We start from the raw sequence: 21,905 nt of genomic DNA on the forward strand, positions 1-21,905 counted from the left end.
GATTGATATTAATATAACCATATGACCAATTTCCATAGAAATACAAGGTGTCAGAGTTGCAAGGAATCTCCAAGTTGAACCTTTCAGTTTTTAAATGGAAGAGACTAAGGCCTAGTTCAGATCTGTTCCATAAACATTGACCGATACCAACCCTGACCAATTGTTAGATGTTGTACAGGATGTATGGAGATCATAGAAATGATAATGACAGGGTCCTTGCTCTCAAGGATCTCACGATGTGCTAGTGGGGAGACACATGGACAGACTATCTCATTGATGACCTTCATGGATAACCACCTGTGGGCCAGGATCTTTACACTTGTTATTTCCCAAAGACCTTGAAAAATAAGTGTCAAAATCCCCCTTCAACAGATGAGAAAATGAATTAAAGGGGTTTAAGTAACTAAGCCTAATAAGTAACATAAGTAACAGACCTGGGATTCTCACCTAGGTCTGACAATAAAGCCAGTTCTCTTTCTAGTCTCTATGCTGGTAACAGTTCACTTATGTTACAGACGTTCAGATGTAGCTGTCACTCATTATGAGACATGGTTTATAAATCTTCCTTACCCCTCAGACTATATAGTTAAAGATCATTCTTCCATGTTCCCAGGGCCTGAAAGATATCTGTGTTGTCTATGTCCAGTCCAGAGCCTCAAACCCGCTATTCAGTAAAATGGTGTCCTTTGATTTTAAAATGGTAGCAATTATCATGGTCTTAATTTGGTTCTGCATAACAGTATAAGAAGAATGAGTAAAGATAGACCACCTCACTGTCTTAACTTCTTTTGACTCATAGGGATATGTATTAGTCAGAGTAAGTAAAGCCAGCTGCTATAGTAATCAACCTATGACTCTCAAAGTCTTAGTAAAAAAAGTTTATTTTTAACTAGTACAAAGACCCATGAGGATGTTCTTTGTCAGGAGGCTTTCCTGGATATCTCTGCTTCAAGCAGTGAACTCTGGTATCTTGAGTTCCTTCTGTCCTGTGACTCGACTACCTCAGAAATGTGACCTTGCTGACAACTGTATACTTGGGAGATGGAGAGAGAAGCTGGTCATGTGGGATGTAACCAGACCAGAAATAGTGTACATCACTTAGGCTCACATTCCATTAGACAGGATGTGGCCACAGCATCTTCCCTAGAAACAAAGTGGGCTTGAAAATGGTGTTTGGCTGTGTGAAGCAGAGTAGTCAGTGAACATTAGCAGTCTCAACCTCAGTGAAGTTTCTGTGTTTCATCTATACCCTTGGCTTGGAGCCTTCTAATATGAGTGTATGAATGGCTTCTTAGCACTCTGCTACTTCCCAATCTGGAATATAGCCTCATGGTGGGACTGCACAGAATATAGCACTGAAAGATTCCCAGATACACAGTGATGTCGACAGAATCAAGGACATGATCCCAGTTACCAGTGAAATGTCAATATAAGTGAGCTCTCTCATACCCGGGAGGCAAGAATTCTTCTGTTTTCTTCTGCTACCGGAAGGCTAAAACTTTGACTCATTTCTACTCCACACAGAGGCTGGTGGACTACTAAGTTCACAAGTTGATTTAAGGAAAAACTTCTGAGACTTCAGTGATTTCTGTGTCACTATCAGGGTATTTATTATATCCATATAGCACTTGTACTGCTTTATGCTTAACATTTTTTATTTAAATAAAAATACTTGCTAAAAAGTAACAGGCGAAAATAAATCTTACTGATTTCTACCATATTATGCATTTATTACATATTATCGCAATTGATCTTCACAGCATGTCTTCAAATAAAATATATTTACCTTTGTATAGATATTATAAGTTAAGATTCCAACTTGGATTTATTTGACATTAAAGTCTAAAATGCCTGTGGTAATAGAAACTCCCAACTTAATTTTGCCCCAACAGTTTCCACCTGTTCCCCCTTTTTTCCCTCTCTTTCAACCCTTCATATGTTTTATACCATTGCCTAACATTTTGGCAGCTTTCCTTCCAGAAATCTCTCATCAGGTCCTGTGGCTATAGGTCCAGAATAACCAAACATTACGTTTTTTTTAACTTTGAAATGTCATTTAATTGTCTGGTCCTTTGTATCAGAATGATTCATTTTAATCCTTACCGAGGAGAGAAAATTGTCGCTACCGTTTCATTTTTTCCTTCTAAGTAGTGTGGATCCTGAAGAATCTTTCACGGAAGAGTTTGTTTCTTTGTCTGCTAGTACAAATGGAGAGCCAAGAAAGATCTACAATGGCATGCTTATAAAACGGGGTAGGGAATGGTGACTGGAGGCTAGAGGTTGGAGCAGTAGCCGGAAGCTGTGTAGGAAATGGAAATCTAGGCAAAGATATGTAGTAGAGGACAGACAGCTATGGAACTCTATGGAAAAAAAAGATGTTTATATGGAATATTTTCTAAATAAACACAATATTATAACATTTACAGTAACTCAGGCACTACTCTAAGGTCTCCACCTGTGTTAAGTCATTTAATCCTCGTTATAGTCCTATCAGATAGGTTCTATTACTGTTCTTATACAGATGATGTCACTAATACATAGAGATGATAAGTAAGGAAAAGAGGGTTACACATTTGGTAAATGTTGAGTATTTGAGGAGAGAGAAAAGAAATGAGTCTGGTAAGTCTAACTTCTGCCTAAACAGAAATTTTGAAGAATCTCATATTGAGGAATTTTACAGAGTCCCCCCACCCCTGCCCATAGGGTGTGCTCTAGAAATGCTCTTTTCTTTCTTATCTCCCCCAGAAAGGGCTCAATGTAGATTAAATGTTATGCTTTTAAAAATATTTTCCAAAAAAACAAATATATCAGCATCACTACATTTTTAAATGTTTGTTCACTAAAGTCATCTTGCACATTGACTTTGGGGAAAAAGTAAGGGCTGAATTTAAACAGACTTAGGCTTAAATGCTTACTCTGCCACCAACTGCTAAAAGTGGAAAAAAAGTAGGTGTTTGGAATCTGTAAGGTCCTGGGGTGGGAGTGAGGCAACATTTTTAAAAAGAGTAATTAGGTAGGCATCACTGAAGTGACATCTGACCAAAGAGTTAAAGGACATGAGGGATTTTGACATGAAGATCTCTGGGTAAGAGTATTCCAGGTAGAGTGAACAACCTATGTAAAGGCCCAGATGTGGGGCTGAGCCTGGCATGTTTGAGAAATAGCCAAGAGGCCAGTGTGGCTGGAGCAGAGGAAACGAGAGAAAGAAGAGCAGGAGATGAGATGAAAGAGGAAATATTGTGGATGGAACTTGTAGGCCATGTTAAGGACTTTTATTTTAAGCTGAGTAAGATGGAGAGCCATTGCTGTGATAAAAGTAGAGGAGCAGTTAAAAACTGACTCAGTATTTTACAAGATTACTGGCTATTGTGTTAGGAGTAGAAACTATTGGTGCAAGAGATAATGGTGGCTTGGATAAGAGTATAGAGTAGTAGATGGAAGAAAAATTTGGAATCTGGAGTTATGTCCATATGAGAGAGAGAGTGTGTGTGTGTGTGTACACACACGTGTGTGTCATTGATATTAAAGACATATTGTATTTTTCTCAGATAACACTTGTAATAGTCTGTGCAAAATAAGATAAAAAATGTTATAGAAGTTTTCAAATACAAAAGTAGAGAGAATAAAATAACACATTGAGTAATCATTATTCAGGTTGAACAGTTGCCACAATATCGCCAATTTCAATGCATCTGCTCCATCCTCCCATTGATAAATGCCGAAGTATGATGATTTACTTACATTATTTTCTGTTCTTTTTAATATGTTTGAAAATGTCTACAATAAAAGTAATATAAAGGAAATCTTTCCATGCCAATTAAAGTATACCTACATTGTCACTTTTTTGTTTTATATATTTTTGAACTGTACAACCACTTGTATCCTTTGAATTTTTTACCTATTGAAAAGATTATCTATTTTTTAAAAATGTGGATGAATAAGTATATTCAAAGCAAAAGTTAAGATATAGCCTCACAGGTGTATATGTATTATAATAGAAATACTTTAACGAGTTCTATTATAGTGATAAGCCTTTCTTCTCTCCATCCTCTCACATTCCCTTCCAAAAGGCATGCCCCTCCCTGTGACGTCAATTTCACTGCCCCCAGAAACTCTTTCTTTGTCTTTAGGGAACCCCATTCTCAGCCAGTCATCACCCCCAAGAGGATGGAAGCCATAGGAGATTCACTGCCAGGGATGGGTTATTTCAGGGACCTCAACCGTCTCTCCCCAGAGTGGAGGTTTAATTTGTTTTGCTGCAAATAACCCAACCAGCGTCTCTCACAGAGAAGCCCACATTTCTTCAGGATGATTATTCATCCTCCTCTTACAGCTGACCCTAGAAGTGTCAGTATTTCCAAACCATTCAAGACCATCTGTCCAAGGGCTACTAGGAGTTGCAGCTCCTGCAGCTTGCCTGAAAGACTGCTCAATAGTTAACTCCTTCTTTCCCAGGGCAGGGGCAGTGTGTCATTCTTCATACTGTGGTTGTGGGTAAAGAATGTTAAAAGGACACTAAGACATCCTTAGGGTTTGATGGAGAGAGGAAGGGACAAAGGAGAAGGGAAACAGAGGCAGAGAGAGAAACAATAGGAAGAGAGAATGTCCAAACACCACAGAGGTTTTGAATTATTATTTCTATAATATCAATATTTATGTATAAACATCCAGATGTGTTGCATGTGATAGTATCCTGAAAAAAAAATATTCCCACTACTAAATAGGAAACAGGCATTCTCAATTTTGAAATAATGTAATGAAATTACTGTTTCTGAAATGAGTGTTTATGTGTGCCAAGCCTGGCGGCATGTTATCTGTGTATATAATCATGTTCTGTGTCTTCCTTTTGTTATGTGTAGAACTATAAGGTGTGTGAATAAAAACGTTCCCAAACTCCAGTATAATATTTAGAGAACTAGTGGGCACTTTGTTTCCAAGTTTGCTGGAATGGAGCAGATCCTGGGCAATTGAAATAAGTTAGTTTTAATTTGTTGAATTGTTACTAATTTAGTTTTGTGTTTCAGATACAAATTTCCCTTTGAGGGGTTTAGAGAGGATTATTTTATTAAAAAAAGCCCTTTGTTTACATTTTTTTGCTATAGTCTAGTAAAGAGAAAGAAACAAATATATTAAATATTAGTGTTGATCAGATTTACTCACTTTAAAGTTAAAGGATAGGGTAGGTCACATAAAAAGGTGGCAATATAGGAAAAGCTTTCTTTTTAAATATTTTGTTCATGGGTCTGAAATTCTGAGCCAAGTGGTCAAGATGTACCCACCAAGAAAAGGCAGAGACTTCCAACAAGTGAGAGTGACTAGAAGCCCACTTAATACAGGTCAATTTGAGATTTATATTGTGAGGTATATATGGTATATTTGCCCTTATTCAGGTATTATTCAGGTATATTTTCCCTTTAATAAAGGGAAACAAAAATATGAATTTATATTTTCTGGAAAATTTGAGTGTTTCCACATACTAGTATACGTGATTTTTTTTTCTTATTAATGTTATGATAGATTACAACCTTGTGAGATTTCAGTTGTACATTTTTGTTAGTCATGTTGTGGGTACACCACTTCCCCCTTTGTGCCCTCCCCCCACCCCCCCTTTTCCCTGGTAACCACCGATCTGATCTCCTTATCAATATACTAACTTCCACCTATGAGTGGAGTCATATAGAGTTCGTCTTTCTCTGACTGGCTTATTTCGCTTAACATAATACCCTCGAGGTCCATCCACGTTGTTGTGAATGGGCCAATTTTGTCTTTTTTTATGGCTGAGTAGTATTCCATTGTGTATATATACCACATCTTCTTTATCCAATCATCAGTTTCTGGGCATGTAGGCTGGTTCCACGTCTTGGCTATTGTAAATAATGCTGCGATGAACATAGGGGTGCAACGGACTCTTGAGATTTCTGATATCAGGTTCTTAGGATAGATACCCAGTAATGGGATGGCTGGGTCATAGGGTATTTCTATTTTTAACTTTTTGAGAAATCTCCATACTGTTTTCCATAGTGGCTGTACCAGTTTGCATTCCCACCAACAGTGTATGAGGGTTCCTTTTTCTCCACAACCTCTCCAACATTTGTCACTCTTGGTTTTGGATGTTTTTGCCAATCTAACGGGTGTAAGGTGATATCTTAGTGTAGTTTTGATTTGCATTTCCCTGATGATTAGCGATGATGAACATCTTTTCACGTGTCTATTGGCCATATTCATATCTTCTTTTGAGAAATGTCTGTTCATGTCCTCTGCCCATTTTTTGATCGGGTTGTTTGTTTTTTTGTTGTTAAGCAGTGTGAGTTCTTTGTATATTATGGAGATTAACCCTTTGTCGGATAAGTGGCTTGTAAATATTTTTTCCCAATTAATGAGCTGTTTTTTTGTTTCAATCCTGTTTTCCCTTGTCTTGAATAAGCTCTTTAGTCTGATGAAGTCCCATTTGTTTATTCTTTCTATTGTTTCCCTCAACTGAGGAGTTAGAGTGTCCGAAAAGATTCTTTTGAAACTGATATCAAAGAGTGTACTGCCTATATTCTCTTCCAAAAGACTTATTGTCTCAGGCCTAATCTTTAGGTCTTTGATCCATTTTCAGTTTATTTTGCTGTGTGGTGAAAAAGAATGGTCAATTTTCAATCTTTTGCATGTGGCTGTCCAGTTTTCCCAGCACCATTTGTTGAAGAGACTTTCTTTTCTCCATTGTAGGCCCTCTGCTCCTTTGTTGAAGATTAGCTGTCCATAGATGTATGGTTTTATCTCTGGGCTTTCAATTCTGTTCCATTGATCTGTGGACCTGTTTTTGTACCAGTACCATGCTGTTTTGATCACTGTAGCTTTGTAGTATGTTTTGAAATCGGGGATTGTGATTCCGCCGGCTTTGTTTTTCTTGCTCAGGATTGCTTTAGCAATTTGCGGTCTTTTGTTGCCCCATATGAATTTTAGGATTGTTTGTTCAATTTCTGTGAAGAATGTTCTTGGGATTCTGATTGGGATAGCATTGAATCTGTATATTGCTTTAGGTAGTATGGACATTTTAACTATGTTTATTCTTCCAATCCATGTGCATGGAATGTCTTTCCATCTCTTTATGTCATCGTCAATTTCTTTCAAGAAAGTCTTGTAGTTTTCATTGTATAGATCCTTCACTTCCTTGGTTAAGTTTATCCCAACGTATTTTATTCTTTTCATTGCGATTGTGAATGGGATTGAGTTCTTGAGTTCTTTTTCTGTTAGTTCATTGTTAGTGTATAGAAATGCTACTGATTTATGCACGTTAATTTTATACCCTGCTACTTTGCTGTAGTTGTTGATTATTTCTAATAGTTTTTCTATGGATTCTTTGGGGTTTTCTATATATAAGATCATGTCGTCTGCAAACAGCGAGAGTTTTACTTCTTCGTTACCTATTTGGATTCCTTTTATTTCTTTTTCCTGCTCAATTGCTCTGGCCAGCACCTCCAGTACTATGTTGAATAAGAGTGGTGAAAGTGGGCACCCTTGTCTTGTTCCTGTCCTCAGAGGGATGGCTTTCAGTTTTTGTCCATTGAGTATGATGTTGGCTGTGGGTCTGTCATATATGGCCTTTATTATGTTGAGGTACTTTCCTTCTATACCCATTTTACTGAGGGTTTTTATCATAAATGGGTGTTGGATCTTGTCGAATGCTTTCTCTGCATCTATTGAGATGATCATGTGGTTTTTGTTTTTCAATTTGTTGATGTAGTGTATCACGTTGATTGACTTGCGGATGTTGAACCATCCCTGTGTCCCTGGTATAAATCCCACTTGATCATGGTGTATAATCTTTTTGATGTATTGCTGTATTCGGTTTGCCAAAATTTTGTTGAGGATTTTTGCATCTATGTTCATCAGTGATATCGGCCTGTAGTTCTCCTTCTTTGTGTTATCCTTGTCAGGTTTGGGGATCAGAGTGATGTTGGCTTCATAGAATGTGTTAGGGAGTACTCCATCTTTCTCAATTTTCTGGAACACTTTGAGGAGAATAAGTATTAAGTCTTCTTTGAATGTTTGGTAGAATTCTCCAGAGAAGCCGTCTGGTCCTGGACTCTTATTTTTGGGGAGGTTTTTGATTACCGTTTCTATTTCCTTACTTGTGATTGGCCTATTCAGATTCTCCATTTCTTCCTGGTTCAGTTTGGGGAGATTGTAGGAGTCTAGGAATTTGTCCATTTCTTCCAGGTTGTTCAATTTGTTGGCATATAGTTTTTCATAGTATTCTCTTATGATCTGTTGTATTTCATTGGTATCTGTTGTGATTTCTCCTCTCTCATTCCTAATTTTATTTATTTGAGATTTCTCTCTTCTTTTCTTGGTGAGTCTGGCTAGGGGTTTGTCAATTTTGTTAATTCTTTCGAAGAACCAACTCTTTGTTTCATTGATCCTTTCTATTGTCTTTTTTGTTTCAATATCGTTTATTTCTGCTCTTATTTTTATTATTTCCCTCCTTCTACTGACTCTGGGCTTTGTTTGTTCTTCTTTTTCTAGTTCTGTTAGGTGTCGTTTGAGGTTGCTTATGTGAGCTTTTTCTTGTTTAGTGAGGTGAGCCTGTATTGCGATGAATTTCCCTCTTAGGACTGCTTTTGCTGCATCCCAAATGATTTGGTATGTCGTGTTCTCATTTTCATTTGTCTCCAGATAAAATTTGATTTCTTCTTTAATTTCTTCAATGATCCATTGTTTGTTCAGAAGCATGTTGTTTAGTCTCCACATTTTTGCACCTTTCTCTGCTTTTTTCTTGTAGTTGATTTCTAGTTTAATAGCATTATGATCAGAAAAGATTCTTGATATTATTTCAACTCTCTTGTATTTATTGATGTTTGCTTTGGTTCCCAAAATATGGTCAATCCTTGAGAATGTTCCATGTGCACTTGAGAAGAATGTGTAACCTGCTGTTTTTGGATGAAGTGTTCTATATATATCTATTAAGTCCATCTGGTCTAATTTTTCATTTAATTCTATTATTTCCTTGTTGATTTTCTGTCTGGATGTTCTGTCCATTGGTGTTAATGGTGTGTTGAGGTCCCCTACTATTATTGTATTGTTGTTGATGTCTTCTTTTAGTTCTATTAAGAGTTGCTTTACAAATTTTGGTGCTCCTGTGTTGGGTGCGTATATATTTATAAGTGTTATGTCTTCTTGGTGGAGAGTCCCTTTTATCATTATATACTGTCCCTCTTTGTCTTTCTTTATCTGTTTTGCTTTGAAATCTACCTTGTCTGATATTAGTATAGCGACACCTGCTTTCTTTTGTTCATTATTAGCTTGGAGTATTGTTCTCCATCCCTTCACTCTGAGTCTGTGTTTGTCTTTGGGGCTGAGGTGTGTTTCCTGGAGGCAGCATATTGTTGGATCTTGTTCTTTGATCCATCCTGTCACTCTGTGTCTTTTGATTGGGGAGTTCAATCCATTTACATTTAGAGTGATTATTGAGATGTGGGGGCCTACCACTACCATTTTGTGTCTTGTTTTCCAGTTTTCTTCAATTTCCTTTGTTTCTCGTCCCATGGTTTAATCTGTTCTGATGAAGAGCTGCTACTCTCTGTTGTTGTCCTACTACTTATCTCCTCTGCTCTTGGTTTTGTACTCCCTTTCCTTTTTTGGATTTTTCAGGAATGAGGGTTTTCCTGAGGATTTCCTGAAGAGGAGGTTTTGTGGCAATGAACTCCCTTAATTTTTGTTTATCTGGGAAAGTTTTTATTTCTCCATCGTGTTTGAAGGATATTTTCGCTGGGTAGAGAATTCTCGGCTGTAGATTTTTGTCCTTCAGATTTTTGAATATATCATTCCACTCTCTTCTAGCCTGTAAAGTTTCTGCTGAGAAATCTGCTGATAGCCTGATGGGGGTTCCTTTGTAGGTTAGTTTCTCTTGCCTGGCTGTCCTTAGTATTTTCTCCTTGTCATTGACTTTTGCTAGCTTCACTACTATATGGCGTGGAGTTGGTCTTCTTGCATTGATAAAGTTTGGAGATCTATTGGCTTCTGTCACCTGAAGATCCATCTCTCTCACCAGATTTGGGAGGTTCTCAGCCATTATTTCTTTGAATAGGCTTTCTGCCCCTTTCTCCTTCTCTTCTCCCTCTGGTATACCTATAATCCTTATGTTGCATCTCCTAATTGTGTCTGATAATTCTCGGAGAGTTTCTTCATTTCTTTTTAGTCTTGCTTCTCTCTCCTCCTCTGCCTGCAGCAATTCTATATTGCCATCTTCCAAATTGCTAATTCTTTCCTCCATATTATCAGACCTACTGTTCAGAGCATCTAGATTTTTCTTAATCTCCTCTATTGTGTTCTTCATTTCCAATATTTCTGTTTGGTTCTTCTTTATCGTATCAAACTCTTTTGTGACATAGCTCCTGAACTCGTTGAGTTGTCGGTCAGAATTCTCTCTTAGCTCATTGAGTATTTTAATGATGGCTGTTTTGAAGTCATCATCATTTAGGTTATATATCTCATTTTCTTTAGGATTGTTTTCTGTGTATTTGTTATTTTCTTTCTGTTCTGGAGATTTAATGTATTTTTTCATATTGCTTGATGTTGTTGATTTGTGCCTCCGCATGGAGATAGAGTTTAGTTGCTCCTTTCACTTGTTTCAGCTGCTGTGGTGGGGGAGCAGCTGTTTATACTGCACCAACCAGGAACCCTATCCGCAGTTGCTAACTGGGCCTGGGCCCCTCCTCGTAGTCCCAGTGGTCCTTTGGATTCCCTCCTCTGCCATGGGGGCCGTCACAGGAGGGCTTCAGGCTGCTGGTGCCTACTGTTGCAGCCCACCTAGACGTGCTCCCTCCTTGGGGTCTGCAACGGTGTTATGGGCTTTTCCAGCGGCCAGGGGTGGGATCACTTATATTTGTCGCTCCGTTGCTGTCGGCACCCACAAAATCTCACTTGTCCACTATGGGTCGCAGGAGAGCTATTGGCATCTTCTACAGTCTGTGGTTATTTCACCTAGCTATGCTGCTTTTGTCCTGGGGTCTTCCAGCCTTGTGGCTGCTGGTTGGGTGCTTTCTACTGGTGCTGTGCAGAGGCTTTCCCTGAGGCTGCTGTGAGCCTGTAGGGTTTCCCCCTAGGCTATGGAGCTGGGTCGCTGGAACTTCCCCCAGCCCCAGTCCTGTTCCCCAGGAACTCAGGGAGCCCTTTGCCCTGACTTGGGGGGATAGCCGGAGATCCTGATTTCAGTGGTAGCTGGTCAGCTGCTACCCTGCCTAATATTCTCCTCTCCGGGACCCTCCCGGTATTGTGGATGCTGGGCGTGGCCCCTCTGCTAATAGCAGACAGAGAGTTTTGTCTGCTGCCCGGACAGAACTCTGGATCTTCCCCTCTGGGGTGCGGAGTGGGCCTCTGGAGCTTCCCCCAGCCCCAGTCCTCTCTGAGATCTCCAGCAATCCCTAGCCCCACGGGGCGGGCAATGGCAGCTGGAGGTCGCCCCGCCCTCTGGGATTCTCTCCGGGACTTTCCTGGAGTTGAATGCTGGGCGTGGCCCCTCTGCTAAAGGCAGACAGAGAGTTCTGTCTGCTGCCCAGGCAGAACTCTGGAGCTTCCCCTCCGGGGCGCAGAGCCGGCCTTTGGAACTTCCCCTAGTATGCATGATTTTTGAGATGATTCTAAGGGCAGTGCTTTTAAAGGGGAGAAATCAAAGGGGGACATCTCCAGGATGCAAGTGCCACATAATACAATGTTTGAATGGGTTCTGAGATGAGGAGTGGCTCTCTAATTGTTGTTTACATATTAGTTAATATTAAGGTTATATTTGAAAATGGCAAAAGAGGTTAATACTCTTGTCTTCTAGAGCCCTTTGGCATTACATAACCTGCAGATACATCTATTAACTCATTTAATCATCAAAACATCTATGAGGTAGATATTATTAGAAATACTAGTTTTACAGATGGGCAAACTATGTCATATGAATTGAAGACAAATACGCAGCAAAGCAAAGTTACAAAGTGCTTGCAATAAAAACTCAAGCTGTGACTCAGCAAAAGGCATACGATACCTTGCCAAGAGTATTGGCAATCATTTGACAATTTGGGGCTTCCAAAAATGAATCAATGCTATTATTTTATTTCAGGAGGGTCTCTGTTTTCTAACTGATAAGGGTAGTTAGCTGTGTCTTAGCTGGTTGTACAACAACAATGTACATACAAACAATATGCAAACAATGTGATTTATGCTGAGTATCTACTTTCCTTCTAGGTGTCTGGAATTCGGTACATGCTAGGCAGAGGGTGACTAATGACCAGCCTTCAATAAAAAAACTTCTGCCTTTAGTCTCTAATGAGCCTCCCTGCTAGACAACACTTCATACATGTTGTCACAATTCATTGCTGTTGAAATGAATTACATGACTTCATGGGGAGAAAACTCTGGGAAGCCTATGCTGGTTTCCTCCAGACTTCACCAAATGTCCTTTTTCAATTTCTTGATTTTGCTTTGGCTATCATAAATCTTAGCTGTGAGTATGTCTATATGCTGAGACCTGTGAGCCCTCCTAGTGAATTATCAAGCCTAGGGATGTCGGGGACCTTTGACACAATAGATGACCCAGTGCTGTCCAATGTGCTGGCAGTGGATGTCTACTCGAGTAATGGGGGTGGAAAAGAGTTCCTTCTCCTTAAGAAAAAGACCTGGGAAGATACGGTCCTCTTTTGTCCATGAACATTGTCCTGCCAGAGTGTGAGGACTGGAGCTGATGAAGTCGTCTAGGGACCAGTCTGAGGATGAGACCAACACTGAGGATAAAACGGAGAGAAGGAAAGGACCTTGCTTCACTGAGCTATGACAATTTCTGCCTGGAGTTGAATATCTAGTCATGTGAAATTATGAATTTCTTTATTCCTTGACCACATTTCGAGTACAGATTTCCTGTTTCTTGTAGTAAATGAGATCCTGACTGATATAGACCTTTCTGAGAGAGGCAGTATAAGCATGTTCTTGGAACCACGGACACTGGGTTTGCATACTAGCTCTGCCATTCACAAGTTTTGTAACCTGGGATAAGATCATTAACTTCATTCTGCCTTAATTCTTCATCACTAAAATGGAGACAGGAAGTGTGACTAGTTTGTAGTTTTTGTTGTTGTTGCTAGAATCTAAAAAGGTACTGTCTTTAGTTTACCTAGTAAAATTCTTAAGGCTTTTGAAGTACTATCACTTTCATGTTAGGTGGAGTTTCATTGAGCTGCAAGGAAGAGAGCAGGTGTATGTTTATTTATCACAGTGATATGTCAGGTCATCTATTTCTGCTCTAACTCAACAATACTCTTTTATATCTTTCTGCCCTACTATCTTTAGGCTGTAGGACTTTGTCATCATAGTTGTCACCTCATATTTTTGAGATTTTCTTGGATTTTTGATTTAGTATCTTATTGTTTATAAGCCATGATTTAATTTTTCATCCAGTTCTACATTTTATTTGCTGTAGTGTTTATAGAATGTTTGGGTTCCTGGAAGGGATGTATCTCTTATTGCCCTTGTATTTCAGATAAGCTTTGCTTATGTTTTATTTTTGCTTTTGAATAATATGATTCATTGAACTCTGAAAAAAACTAAAGCTTTTTCTTAAGCAAAAAGTGTAATATTAAGATACAAACCACATATAGAATATGATCTCAATAATATAAAATTTTTTATATGTACCAAGAAACAGAAACATGTGCAGAGTAAAAAGATTGGGTAGTTGTATGCCAAAATCTTAATAATATTAGCCTTCGTGTAATTCCCTTAGCATTCCTGGCATGTAGTAATAACATATCTGTTGTATTTATCACTGTTATTCTGTTTCTTTATAGTTTTATCTTCTCTACAAATATTTTACCTTGTGATAAGTGGAAAAGATAATGAAATAATATAAAAATCATGGAAACAAACTAGCAATTCATAAGACCAACTTTATAACTATATTCTGTATATCATCTTTAATGTCTCTTAAAGAGAAAAGGACAAAGTTGAACTCATCATCTTTTGAGCCACAGGTATCTATTATGTTAAATACATTCCATTTCCACTCATGTTTTTCTGGGTATAAGTAAGATATTGGTACACTAAAGATTATAAACATGAGCTTCCCTCATATTCACCCCAGTAAAATTTTCACACACTGCATCAGGGGCCACACACTGCATCAGAGGGCACATATCACATCGGGGGGCACACACTGTGAAGGAAAGGGCTTCCCGGACTAGTCCAGCAAGTTAACATTAACAGTTGTTAATAAACAAACAATTAGGTAAATAAGAAAACAACAATTCTCGGTGGGAGGGTGTGGGTGGATATCAGTATTCAGAGTTATTAGAATATATCATCTAAAATGACTTGTTTTCAAAAAACAGAAAAGTGTGACCCACACACAGAGAAAAAAATGGGAAGCCTCTAAGGAGGCCCAAATGTTAGCAGACAAAGACTTCAAAGCAGCTATTATAATATGTTCAAAGGACTAAAGGAAACCAGGTTTAAAGAATTAAAGGAAAGTAGGATGACGATATTACACTAAGTAGAGAATATCAATAAATATATAGGAATGATTTTAAAAGAGCCAAATGAGAAGTTCTGGAGCTGCAAAATACAATAACCAAAATGAAAAAATTCCCTAGAGGGGCTCAATAGTAGATTTGAGCTGGCAGAGGAAAGAATCAGTGCACTTGAAGGTAGATTGACAGAGATTATGCAGTCTGAAAAACAAAGAGAAAACAGAGTGAAAAAATTAAAAAAGAACAGAGCACCTGATGAATGTGAAGCGCCACTGAGTACACCTACTCATGTGTAATGAGAATCCCAGGATGAGAAGAGAAAGAAAGCAGAAAAAATACTGGAAGTAATAATGACTTAGAACTTTTCATATTTGATAAACAAATCTATACACCCAACGAGCTCAGTAAACTACAAATAATATAAATGGAAGAAAGTTCACACCCAGACACATTGTAGTCAAAAATTTAAAAGACAAGGACAAGAAGAAACTCTTGCAACCAGCAGGAGAAAAATGACTCATCATATATAAACAAATTCAAGTGATACTAACAGTTTATTTCTAATCTGAAAAGATGGAGGACAGAATGGAGTAACACGTTCAAAGTGCTCAGATAAAAGTGGCACCCAAGAATCTTATATTCAGCAAAACTACTTTCACAAATGAAGGTGACATTAAGACGTTTTGAGATAAACAAACAGGAAAATGCATTACTAGCAGACCTGCCTTGCAAGAAATACTAAAGGAAGATTGTCAGGTTGAAAGCAAGTGACACCAGATAGTAATTCAAATTGACGTGAAAAAACAAAAAGTACTATCAAAGGTAATTACATAGGTAATTATAAAAGATGGGATAATTGCATATTTCTCCTCCTTTCTTCTCTTATCTGATTTAAAAAGCAATCGCATAAAACATTATGTGCATAATTGGCCTATTCTTGGGCCTGTAACATATAGAAATGTAACATTTTAACCATAACATCATAAAGGAAGAAGTAGAAGAAAACAACACCCAATGGTAACTTGAATCCATAGGATGAAATGAAGAGGACTAGAAATAGTAAATACGAAGGTTAAAGAAAGAGAAACTTTATCTACATACTTGTGCTCCTTTCTTCTTTCAACTTTTTAAAAAGACCTTCAGTTCTGTAAAGTAATACTAGAAAACTCTATTCTTGAGTTTGTAACATATGTAGACATAATATGTATAATAATAGCACAAAAAGGGGAGGATGGAATAGAGCTATATAGTAATAAATTTTCTATATGTCACTGAAATTTAGTACAAATCCGAAGTAAATACTGATACTAGAGCCATAGCTAACAAAAATAACTGATAAGACATAGTAAAAGAAAAAACAAGGGGATTAAGATGGTACACTAGAAAATATCCACTTAACAAAAAAGAAGACAGTAATGGAAAAACAGAGGAATAAAGATATGAGACATACATAAGGCAAATATCAAAATGGCAGATGTAAATTCTACCTTAGCAGTAATTACATTAAATGTAAACAGATTGAACAACCTAGTCAAAAGGTAGAGATCAGCAGAATGAATAAAATAACATGATCCAACTATATCCTGTCTACAAGAGACATGTTTTAGATTCAAAGATTCAAACAGCTTCAAAGAAAAAGAAATGATAACCCACATAAACAGTAACCAAAAGAGAACTGGAGTGACTATACTAACATCAGACAAAACAGACTTTAAGACAAAAACTGTTACTAGAGACAAAGAGAGATATGTTATATTGATAAAAGGGTCTATCCATCAAAAAGATATAACAATTATAAACATATATGCACCTAAAAACACATCCTCAAAACACATGACATTAAAAATGACAGAACTGGAGAGAGAAATAGGTAATTGAACAATAATAGTTGGAGACTTCAATACATTAACAGACGGCAGAAGATAAAAAATACAGAAGACTTAAACAACACTATAAATCAGCTAGACCTAAGAGACACATACAGAACTCTCCACACAACAACAACAGAATAACATTCTTTTCACACGGATACGGAACATTCTTCCAGCATAGACCATATGCTAGGCCATAAAATGAGACTCAATAAATTTAAAAGGATTGAAAATATACAAAGTATGTTCTCTGACCACAGTGGAATAAAATTAAAAATCAATAGCAGAAGAAAATTGGGGAAATTCACAAATATGAGGAAATTAAAAACAGACTCCTAAATAACCAATATGCCAAATGGGTGAATTGTGTGGTAACGTGGGTTATACCTCAATCCATCTGTTTAAAAACTCTGGCTCAAAGTAAACTTTCCCATCTGAGCTGTCACATCCAAGATGACAGTCCCCAGGTCCCTCTGTTTGGATTCCATGCATATTAGTGCCTGCAAATCTCCCAAATTCATAAGGTTCCAACTTGGGGCCTAGCAAGATTATAAAAGCAAAGAACTGTGGAAGAGAGATGGGCCTCACTTTACCTACCTGGGGACCCAGGACCAGACAGAGAAACCAGGTCCCAGGAGGGGCATCTGTGGGAATTACAAAAGGATCCCCATTCTCCTGGCACAGGGGCCCCTCACTCACTCAGCCACATGTCCCTGTGCTATGACAACTCAGTTCTGCACTGCACATGTGCCTCTCAAGTCCACCCCATTAGTGGGTGTGTCTGGGGAGATGTTCAACACCCTGTTTAAGCCTGGCTCTCCCATCTGTTATATGAGGATTGTAACAACCTCCCTGCAGGATTTAGTGTGGATTCCACTTCCCTCTCACCTCCTACCTCTGCCCTCCTCTCTTCCTCCCTCCCTGCCCATCCCCTCCCTCCCTCCTCGACTTGTGTGTTTTAATTAAGGTACACATGTATGTGTGCACATATGCATGTATGTAAAGGCCTAGCTCAGAGCCTGCATGCATTTCATAATCTTCCATAAAAATCAGCTGAGTTGGAATGTCAAACGCCCCGAGTGTGTGAAAGCAGAACCAGACTGAATGCTTCTCATTAACAGATTTTGAGATTGCTTTTACCAACAAATAGTTCAGAATTCATGAATCCAGTTCTGGCTACTCTGGGAATGGCCACCGACCCCCTGGCACTGGCCTGGGGGAGGCGGTGGAGCGGGCAGGGTTCAGTTGCGCTCTGGAGGTGAACTCAGACTCAGCCTTGTCTTCTGAAGGATGGGTAGAATCGCTTGCCTTGTGGCGCTGGTGTGACAATTAAAGGAGTGTGTTGGCCCTCAGTAGGTGCTCAATTAGTGCTCAACACACTGAACTGTTGCTAGCTTGGCCTGCAGACCTGATGCACGATCGCTGTGAATGTTACCCATGAAGCCTGTATACGCTAAAGACCGCGGGTCCGGAAATGAAGGACAGGTGCTGGCAGTTGCAGTGCAACCGCGTCTCTAATTGCTACCCAGAAAGGCCCCGCTGGAAGGCAGTCCTTCTCCTTCCCACGTGCTGCTGCTTTTGTGGAAGCAGCTCGAACAAAGCTGCTGTTCCTTTATCACAAAAGAGCAGGTCGGTTTTTGCAGGATTTCACTTGACAGCCCCTCGACTGCAGACAAATGTCGCTTTCCCAACATCTGCAGAGCTGCCGTTTCCATCCTGCCCAAGGGCACGGGCCAGACGGGGGCTCAGCATCCTTTGTAAACAGCGCCAAGAATAGCGAAGCCCAGTGTCACACTGACCCCACCTGCTGTCCCGTCTCCCTTTGCGTTCACATACAAACCACAATTTAAGAGAAGCCATGTTATAGAGCCTTGGGGCTCAAAAAGGCCTGAATTCAGGTCAAAATGGAGGTGAGACTTATTTTAGATTAAATATTGATTTAGTGTATGAATGCCAAGAGGTGGGCAGGCCTACGTGTCCAGCAAACGGCTTGGTGATTTTCGTCCCTCTCGAGACTTGTCATGTCTCAAAAACGAAAGTTTAGGACCGCGAGGGAGCCACCTGTCTGGTTGTTGCTTCAGCTGGTTTTGCTCCCAAGTGTGATCTGAGGCAGCACGCTGGTGGGGCGAGGGAGGGGAAGCTGAGCGCCCACCCCTCCCACCCCCGGCCTGCTCCCTCACTGAGCCTTGCACACGTGACATGCTCAGCCCCATAAGTGAACCCCCAGACACAAAGGAGGCCTAGGACATGCGGGCCCAGGGTCCCAGGCATCACAGCTGGAGGCTGGTGCCAAAGCAGGAAAAATGGCAGTCTGAGAACAACGCTAGAATGAAACCAACTGATCCAGCCAAAAAGCCAGTCTGACGGGGCTAGGCATAGAGGTGGAAATCAAGAATTTAGGACAATGGAGAAAAGCATGAAGAGTCTAGGATTGAAGGTGGAGTCTGGGAAGAGTCCCTGAGAGGTTAAAGGTTAGGAGCCCAGTAAGAATCTTGCTGCAATAATTCAGATAAGCAATGATAAGGGGCTGCTTGGGAGTCTTGGGAAGCCAGGTTAATCATGAGAAACCACATTCCAGGGAGCAAAGCTGGGCAAGTCTTGAGGAATAATTGGATGTTGGGAGTCAAATAATGCAAGACTCCTGTCTTGGGTGATCTGGAGAGGGGTGACATTGTAGGTGGTGAACTAGCTGAGTAAATTTAGGTAACACACATTATACCAGACATGTGGCCAAGCCCACCACAGCCCCTTGTATAGGGGAAGTGTGAACACACAGAGAGACCTCTATAGATCCCAAAGCAAATGAAAACTGTAGGAAAAGAAGCACTATAGTTGAAGACTCTTTTATGGAGGAAGATATTTCCTGAAACTAGCAATCAAAGTTCCAGGACTCACACATTTGAAAATTTTTGGTAGAAACTTCCCTCTGGAGAAATTTTCCTTCATAACTATCATCTATTGTGAGCAGAAATTATGATCATGAAGGGTCTGGTGAGTTAATGAAGCCTTTCTTCATCTGTTGATATCTTAATTCCTCCTGAATTTTTTAGGTAGAGTTTTGTAAGACATAGAATTTTGATTGACAGTTTTTTTTTTTTTAGCACTTTACACCATCCCACTGCTTTCTAGTGTCCATGGTTTCTGATGAGAACTTGGCTGTTAATGTTATTTATAACCCCTTGTACAATGCAATTGCTTCTCTCTTGATACTTTCAAGAGTCTATCTTTGGCTTTGACTTTTGACAGGTTTATTATAATGTCTCAGTATGGATCTTTTTTAGTTTATCTACTTGGAGGTTTTTGGGTTTCTTGGATATGTAGATTCACCACTTTTATAAAATTGAGAAGGTTTTGGCCATTAATCCTTAAAATATTCTCTCTACACCCTTTTCTCTCTCTTCCCCTCCTGGCACTCTCATTATGTGTATGTTAATATGCTCAATGGTTTCCCACAGGTCTCTTAGGCTCTGTTCATTTTTCTTCATTCTTTTTTCTTTCTGCTCCTCAGACTGGAAAATTTCAATTGATCTGTCTTCAAATTCATTGATTATCTGGGCTTTCTCAGGAATATTTTCTGTCAATTTTCCTTTTTTCCTGTGAATGGATCATACTTTCTTGTCTGTTTGCATGCCTTTTAAATTTTTGTTGAAAACTGGACATTTTGACTATTATTATGTAATAAATCTGGAAATAAGATCCTCCTCCCTTCCCAGTGTTTGTTGTTGCTGTTTGTTTGAGATTGTTGTTGTTTGCTTGTTTAATGACTTTCTAGACTATTTTTGTCGTGTGGTCACTGAAGTTTCTGTTCCATTTAGCTTAGTGGTCAGCTAGTGGTTTGACAGAGATTTCTATAAATGCCTTGAGGAAAAAACTACTTCCCTGTTCTTTGCTGATTGGCTCTGTGTAGTAGTACTTCTTCAAGTTTAACCAGGACATTTATAACTCTACCTTAGTCTTCACTTCCTTCTTGTGTGGAGCCTAAAGGTCAGCCAGAGTTGAAAGCTTAGGGTCTTCTTGGGTCTTTTCTGAGCATATTTCAGTCCTGGGGCATGTGCATGGACTTCTAGATTTCCTGGTATATGTGTGAGCTTTCCTAAGCACTTATTTACCCATATCTTCTTTCCCAGCTTCTTCTTTCCCAGGCTTTTCAATCCGTCTGCCACTTGCCTCCTCTCTTATTCTTTGACCCAGACAGCTGCGGCTATACCATCTATATATCTGAATTTAAATGTTTTCAACAAATGCTACCTTGAAGGCCACTTCAGGCTTGAGAACATTCTTGAGCCAACATCTCAAGGAGCCACCAGACAGGTCAAAACACACAATTACAATTCTTTGAGAACAAGGCCCATATTGCCCCCTCTGACATCAGCAAACTTCACCAGGAACACAGGCCACCATCTCTACATCTGCCACTGTGCTGGAAAGTGAGGGATGGTAGGTAGGAAAGTTAAAATGACAATACTTTCTCAATGAAATTTAATCACTCCTCTGGTTATTGTAATTTTTTAATTAGATTACAGAGTTCTGAAAACATTGGTTCTGACAGGTTTTTTTGCCAGATTAATCTTTGCTTTATTGTGTATAATTCTGCAATGAACATAAGGGTGCAGGTATCTTTATGCCTTTGCATTATCAAGTTCTTTGGATAAATACCCAGCAGTGGGATAGCTGGGTCATATGGTAGATCTATTCTTAATTTTCTGAGGAAACTCCATACTGCTTTCCATAGTGGCTGCACCAGTTTGCACTCCCAAGAGCCATGTACCAGGGTTCCCTTCTCTCCACATGCTCTCCAACATTTGTTGTTTCCTGTCTTGTTAATTATAGCCATTCTGACCGGAGTGAGGTGATACATCATTGTAGTTTTGATTTTGATTTCCCTGATAGCTAAAGATGTTGAGCACCTTTTAATATACCTGTTGGCCATCCGTATATCTTCTTTGGAGAAATCTCTGTTCATATCTTTTGTCCATTTTTTGATTGGGTTGTTGGTTAGCCAAGACTTGGAAGCAATCTAGGTGCCCATCAAAGGACGAGTGGATAAAGAAGATGTGGTATTTATACACGATGGAATACTACTCAGCCATAAGAAATGATGAAATCCGGCCATTTGTGACAACATGGATGGACCTTGAGGGTATTATGCTGAGTGAAATAAGTCAGAGGGAGAAAGTCAAATATCATATGATCTCACTCATAAATAGAAGATAAAAACAATTACAATCACACACATAGCAACGGAGAATGGAATGGTGGTTACCATGGGGCAGGTGAAGGGCAAAAGGGGTGATTAGGCTCACATGTGAGGGGATGGAGTATAATTAGTTTTTGAGTGGTGAACATGATGTAATCTACACAGAATTCGGAATGTATTCTAATGTACATCCAAAAGCTATATAATGTTATAATCCAAATTAAAAAAAAAATATTGGCGTTTGAAAAAAAATCTTTGCTTTAGTGGAGGGATAGTGTTTTAGAGTTCCCTACTCTGTCATTTGCAGTGAAGTAACACAATGATATTTTTAAATTGTGTATTTAATGT

Source organism: Equus przewalskii, chromosome X (assembly GCF_037783145.1).
Source record: "Equus przewalskii isolate Varuska chromosome X, EquPr2, whole genome shotgun sequence".
Classification (NCBI taxonomy): Eukaryota; Metazoa; Chordata; class Mammalia; order Perissodactyla; family Equidae; genus Equus; species Equus przewalskii.